The sequence below is a fragment of the Rattus norvegicus genome, chromosome 2 (assembly GCF_021556685.1).
Source record: "Rattus norvegicus strain SHRSP/BbbUtx chromosome 2, alternate assembly SHRSP_T2T, whole genome shotgun sequence".
Taxonomy (NCBI): domain Eukaryota; kingdom Metazoa; phylum Chordata; class Mammalia; order Rodentia; family Muridae; genus Rattus; species Rattus norvegicus.
Window position 1 is genome coordinate 114,023,565 of NC_141535.1, and position 7,357 is coordinate 114,030,921.

Here is a 7,357-nt window from a genome sequence, read left to right on the forward strand (position 1 = left end):
ATCTGTGTCTCACCATCTTAGCAAAAGTCCTATTGGGTTATGATCCCAGCCTTACAGCCTCAAGACCTCAACTATACATGGCTAACTCTGCTGGCCTAATATAGACATTGGAGACAGGACTTTAATGTGGATGAATTTGAGGGGAGCAAAGAACATGTTTGCATGAGGTCAGTTTGAGCATCTTTCTCTTGTAGAGCCAAAATTGCCTCCTCATTACTTAGTTGAAAATAAATGAATTAAACATTCCAAGATGGTGATGTCTCTTGTCATACTGTCATGGCCACCAAACCAAGGGCCTAACTTATTTCTTCTGCTTATCCTGTAACAGAAACTCATTGACTAGAGAGTCTCTGGCCAGGCAGTGTGCCTGAACTGAAGAGGCAGCCAAGGGACCAGGACATGTTTTGCCCAGTAGCCACCCCTTGACCATCTTTGGGAGTTTAATGAAGTTGTTCCCGACAGCTGGGAGCACGCCTTAACTTCCTCAGCAGGACTTCTGTAGACCAGGGTTTCTCTGATATTTGATGCTTCTGTAAACAGAGAAGGAAAACGCGGCCACTGAATGCTGGCTTGAGTTGGAACCGTGTTGGTTATTGTTAGTAATACCCATAGCTGGGGCTGGAGAGATGGCTCAGTAGTTAAGGACCTCTTCCTAAGGTCCTGAGTTTAAATCCCAGCAACCATGTGGTGGCTCACAACCATCTGTAATGAAATATGATGTCCTCTTCTGGTGTGTCTGAAGACAGAGACAGTGTACTTATATATAATAAATAAATCTTTTAAAAAAAGTAATACCCACAGCCTATCTTGGCCACTTTATCCTCATGGTATTCTTCTGCCCTGCTCAACCCACGTTTGAGGCATGGTGAATCTAAGACTTTGAGAAATTTTGTAACTTGTGCACATAGCTACTTATTGGTGCCAGGTCTAGAGCCCAGGTTGTTTGCTTTTGGGGGATACAGATGCTGTGAATCCCAACTACGGTCTGGCTCTTTGGGGAAGGAGACCTGCCACTGATTTCATTCAATACTCTTCATTGATGGGCATTACCAAGATCCTACAGCAGCTGTCCTTGGTTTTCAGGGATTAAGCTTGCAAACTGAGCACTCATCATCTTAAAGAAACTTTGGACATGGGGCCTGGCCTATAGCATGCATAGGATACCTGCAAAGACGTGCTTTGTCTTGAAAGCTGAAGTGTAACTGTGGGGCTTTCCTAGTTAAGCATCATTAGGCTTTGGGGCTAACTACCAGTTGTCCAGTTAAGTCACTAACATGCTAATTAAATTCCTAAAGAGTTTGGTCAGTATTCAGAACTTTGTTCCATAAGTTCTGAATCTCTAGAGAACCCCAGCTAATACAGATTCTAGCACCGGAAGTGATTCCAGAGCAACAGAACTATAAGGACGGATTTTTTAGAAGTATCCTCAATAGACTTTCCATTTTGCCAACACCTACAGTTACTGAAGCCTGTCCTAGAAGCTCAGAGAGCACTGAGAGCCCGTGGTGTGAATTATCTTAACAACGTAAGGAAACTAATGAATTTGATTGTCCTGATTCACCAACTGTGAGAGATTTAATGAATTAATCAGATTCAATGAGTTAAATGATTAAATCATTTAATGATTCTGTACATTATAAAGCTTTGATAATTTGTGGAAGGTAGGGAAAATGGGGGCGCTGACTGATTGATCCTAGCATCTCAGGATAAATTGACAGAAGAATAAAGTGAGCTCTGTGACAAAGTTAACCAACTTCTAGCATTTCGGGATAAAGTGAAGGACAGCAGTGAACTTGGTGATAGAATTCACCAGCCCTGGATGCACAGAAGCAGTCTAAAGCTTTCTAAGTGTGCCCTGGAAGAGAATCTTCTTTCCAGTAGCTACAGAGCTCAAGTTGAAGAAAATCAGACTGAAGCCCTCATTATAAGGGTGGCTAAACTCTAGCAAAAATCTGAGTCCCAGCCTCGGAGGCTGTCAGAGGTTAAAATAATAACAATAACTTCAGAGAAAAAGATCCTATAACTTGAGATAGGGGTGTGTGGGAGGGGCCTGTGGAAGCTGTGAACTTTGAACCCTCTGATTCTCAAGGGTTTATCTCATCTGAGGAAATCTCTCCCACCACAGTAGAAGATGTACTGCCCCCACCCCCTGATATATTATTGCCTTTTATATCTTTGACTGAAGAAATTAATTCTCACGAATTAATCACTGCTTCCTAAAACCAGCAGTAACTTCTGTGGAAGGAAATACAGTATTTATGTCCCTCAGGGCCCACCAGGCCTCTAGACTCCATAGTCAGACTTAAGGAGAAGCAGGCTCCTGGAAGGGAGGTAGAGAGTGTGGTCCACGAGGAGATATGCTACACAACTAAGGAGCTTAAAGACTTTTCTAATTCATTCAAGCAGAAGTCTGGGGGAATGCGTGTGGGAAGGGATTTTAAGAGTGTGGAATAATAATGGAGGGAACCTAAAACTGAACCAGGTTGACTGTACTGATGTGGGGCCATTGGGCGAAGATTCCAGGTTTAATATGGTTTAAAAAGATATCAAAAGTTTGCAAGAATGGTTGCCTGAAGCATTTGTCATAGGATGCCCTTCTGAAAAGGAGTTGGAGATGCCTGATATCCTTTGGTGTAGTGTTGATGAAGGGATTTTAAGGCTCTGGGAAATTACAATGCTGAAGTGGGTTCATCGTGTAAAACCTTATTCCCCATAATGGGAAGGCCCAGGAGACAAGCCTCTCACTGATCCTATAAGACACAAAATGGTGAGAGGGGTGCCAGCATATTTGAAGAGTTTTGTTGTTGCCCGTTTCTTTGAGCCAGACCTTAGGGTTGGAGATGCTGCTCAACTGGATGAATTAAATGCAGTGGGTTTAACTGGGTCCCAAAGTAGCAGGGGCCAGGTAGCAGCTAAAGGCAAGGTGATTGTAGTTATCACAATGGGCACCATAGACAAAGCAATGTCCACAATGGTCTAACCTGTACATAGTGGTCAGCACAGGCAAAGTGGTTTTTATGGTTGCATGACTTCTATGGACCATTGGTACTCATTAATCAATCATGATGTTTACAGACATAAAATAGATATGAAGCCTGCTGCAGTTTTGTTTGAGCTGTATAAGTGGAGAAGTTCTTACACAAACAAAAGAAAGGCTGCACTAGATTGTGGCAAAAGGAAATCTTGGCCCATCAACCAATTTCCCAACTTGAGCCACTTTGCAGATCCAGAAACTCTTGATTAAAGAGACAACCAGTTATCCCTGAGGAAGGATCTTGATAAAATACCTAAAAGTTTTGCTGTTAGCCTTTCTCCAGTTCTTCCCCAGAGTGACCTACAGCCTTTTACAAGGGTAACTGTGCACTTGGGAAAAGGAAACAATCAGCTTTCCGGGGTCTATTAGATATTGGTTTTGAATTGACACTAAGAAGCATTATGGCCTTCGGTTAAAGTAGTGGCTTATGGAGTTCAGTTGATTAATGGGTTTTTGGCTGACATCTGACTCACAATAGACATCCAGTGAGTCCCTGAACTCATCTTATGGCTACTGCCTCAATCCCAGATCTTATAATTGGTGTGGATATACTTAGAAGTTGGCAGAATTCTCACATTGATTTCCTGACCCATGGAGTGAGGGCTATTATGCTTGAAAAGGCTGAATAAAAACCTTTAGAGTTGCCTCTGTCAGGAAAAATAGTGAATCAAAACCAGTATCACGTCCCTAGAGTAATTGTAGGAATTAGTACCACCATCCAGGATTTGAATGACACAGGGGCGGTGGTTCCTGCCACTTTTCCCTTTAGCTCTCTTATCTGGCCAGGGCGGAAGCCATATGGATCATGGAGAATGACAGTTGACTATCAAAAACTCAGTCTGCTATTAACTCAAACTGCAACTACTGTACCAGACGTGATGCCCTTCCTTCCTTATTTGAGCAGATTAACACATCTGGTACTCGGTATATACCTATTGATCTCGGTTCCTGTCCGTAATCACCACTAGAAGCAATTTGCTTTCTGCTGGCAAGGCCAGTGGCACACATTCACAGTTTTATCTCAAAAATATATCGTCTCCAGCTTTGCTTCATAACTTAGAAGGATCTCAATCATCTGTCTTCCACAAAATATCACATTGGTGCACTATAATGATAGTGATCACTTTGGACTTGTTGGTAACACATATGTGCAGCAGAGGACGGGAAATAAATCCAACCAAAATTCAAGGGCTGTCTCTCTTAGTAAGAGTCTTAGAATTCCACTGGGGTGGGGCGTGCAGAGCTATTCCTTCTAAAGTAAAGGATCAGCTATTGCACCTGCCAACCACCAAGAAAGAAGCACAATGTTTAGTGGGTCTATTTGGATTCTGAAGACAGAACATTCCTCAACTTGGTGCATTATTTCAGCCCTATACCAAGTGACTCAGAAAGACGCTAGCTTTGTGCGGGACCTGAAACAGGAGAAGGCTCTTTAAAAGGTTCAGGATGCCATGTGGCTACTCCACCACATGGACCATGTGGTCGAGCAGACCTTATGGTACTTGAGATAGCAATGGTGGAGAGAGATGTGTGGAGCCTCTGGCAGGTTCCTATAGATGAATCACAGAAGAGACCTTTGGGGTTTTGGAGCAAGGCTGTACTACTACCATTTGTAGACAACCATTTTCTGTTTGAGAGACAGTGCTTCGTCAGCATTGGGTCTTAGTGGAAACTGAGTGTTTGACAGTGGGTCACCAAGTTCCCATGTGATCTGAACTGCCCATCATGTGCTGGGTGCTATCAGACCCATCGAGTCATAAAGTAGGACGTGTACAACAACAGTCTAATACCAAATGGAAGTGGAATACATGCGATTGGGTCGAGGCAGGTCCTGGAGGTGCAGCAAACCGAATGAAGTTGTAAAATGCTTGTTTTCTACTCCTGTTACAATGCTGTCCACTGCCAAACATGCACCATACCCTCATGGGGTGTTCCCTATGATTGGTTTACTGAGGAAGAGAAGTGTTGTGTTTTATAAAAAGATAAAGAAGGAGGAATATGTTTGGTGGAGGTGCAGTATGGTGTGGGGGAAGGGAGTGCCTCTGCAGCCCCATGCTGAGGCATCCCTTTCTCCTAAGGTACCAGCCAGTTTACTTAGGGCATGGGAAGTAGAGACAGAGAGAGTAAAGGGAGAGAAGAGGAGTAGAGGCTGGCCATGAGCACGTGAAGAAAGAGGGAGGAGGAGAATGGGGAGGAAGGGGGAAGAGAGTAAGGGAGCAGAAGCAAAAGGAAAAAAGAGAAAAGAAGAGAACAAGAGAGTGAGGAGGGGGCAAGCAGCCCCTTTTTTAGTGAGTCAGGCACATCTGGCTGTTGCCAGGTAACTGTGGGGCAGAGCCTAGACTAAATGTCAGCCACTAGGACCTGGTTTACCATGGTTCTGCATGATGTGCAGGCACCATCCAGAAGTAAGACAGCTGTGTGTTACAACCCCTTTCTGAGACAACCCTGGGAAAGGGAGGGAGATCTTCACCGTGGGTAGAACTCTGGGCAGCACACATGGTCGTACCTTTTGTTTGGAGGAGAAATGGCCATGTGTGTGAATATTCACTTATTGATGAGCTGGTTCTCCCTCTCTCTGAAGCCATTAGTTGCCTGAAGCATGAGGAACAGAACTTTTGTTGTTGGTCTTATTTATTTCCCCTCCCCAGTCACCACTGCTTAGGTTTTCCTATCTAAGAAGTGAAAGATTCAGAGCTGCAGAGACTTGCCCTAGTGTCTCCTGGGAGTTTTCACCCTTCTGTGTAAGACTTCAATACATTTTAAGTTAGGTTGCTGCTGGTGCGAGGTAGGTGTCCACCCTTAGCAGATGAACGTGAAGGATTACATGCGTACTCAATTCCATTCCTGGTAACAGTCCTTAGTCCTGGGAACTGTCTACTGTTGGAGATTGGTTCTAATTCTTTGATCCAATCGGGAATCTGCATATTCAAACGCTAAAGATCCTTGCGGACAATTGGTTTTTGACTGATCAATAAAGATGCCTGCAGCCAATGGTTGGGCAAAGGAAGATGAGGCGGGACCCTTGGAGTTGTGCGGGTTAGGATACAATGGGGGGGAGCTGGAGGATCGCCATGGTGCCGTGGGAGACTGAAGAGATTTAGAGCTGCAGGAGAGAGAACCAACCAGCCATGTAAGAATTCAGGTGGGTTGCCACTTCCCCGATTGGGCCTGGGGTAGCAGAGGAAGGTTAAAGAGTGTCCAGCCTTTGAGGTAGCCGGGGAATTTTAAAATTAACTGGTGTGCGTGTTTGCATGTGTGTGCGTGTGTGTGTGTGTGTGCATGTGTGTGTGTTCCATTTGCGAATTCAAAGAGCTCCATGGCAGATGGCTGGAAGTGTGAGACCCACCAGGACCATAAAGCCGAGTAGCTGAAAACTCCTGCTGTAGTCTACTACTCTCTAAAATAAATATTAGCTGCTGCTGGAAAACCTTATGACAGCTGGATTCCTTCCCTTACCAATGGTTTGGCCTTTTACCAACCCCACCCCCCACCCCTACCCCCCGCCCACATCAGAATCAATAGTTTTTGCTAAACATGTCTTAGTGTTGCCAGTTTGGGGTGTATTTCCTTAGTCATGTTAGCTCGGTGTGTGAGTTAGTTATGAGGCTCTTTCTCTCTTTTAATCTTTTTCTGAGCTACAGGTCTCAGTGTTCACTTTCGGGTCTTATTGTGAGGAATCCTGTTATGGAGAAGGCTAGTTTCTCTCTGCTTTCCACTTGTACATTTTACTTTCTCACCAGCCCTTTTTATACTTTTAGGGCATTAAATTTTAGGGTTTAAATGTCCAAAATTTTGTTGATATTCTTTTTCCAACGGGTAGATTCCCCTCACCATGGTAGTATACTGAACCTGTGGACTCACTTTTTAAAAATACTTACTTAAAAAAAATTTGTACTATGTGAGTGTGCGTTTGCGTGCAAGTCTCTTCTTAGAGCTGGAATTATAGGTAATTGTGAGCTTCCCAATGTGAATTGACCCTGTGTCATATTATAGACATAGTGTAGACATAGCATAGACATTGTATAGATATAGCATAAACATAGTATAAACACAGTATAGACACAGGGCTCTTTGCACCCCTCAAATTCATACATACTGACATTCTGCCTCCAATGTTACTACTGTATTAGAGGTGTAGTATTTCGAGGTAATCAATTGAGGTCTTGAGGAAATAAAGGTAGGATTCTAATCTCATAGGATTTATAGGAAGAGAGGAGAGGCAGAGGTTTCTGTGTGGATATAAGAACACAGGAGGAAGGCGGCTAACTATACAGTACAGGGAGACTCAGGTATCAACGAAACAGCACCTCGACTAGCTCTGTA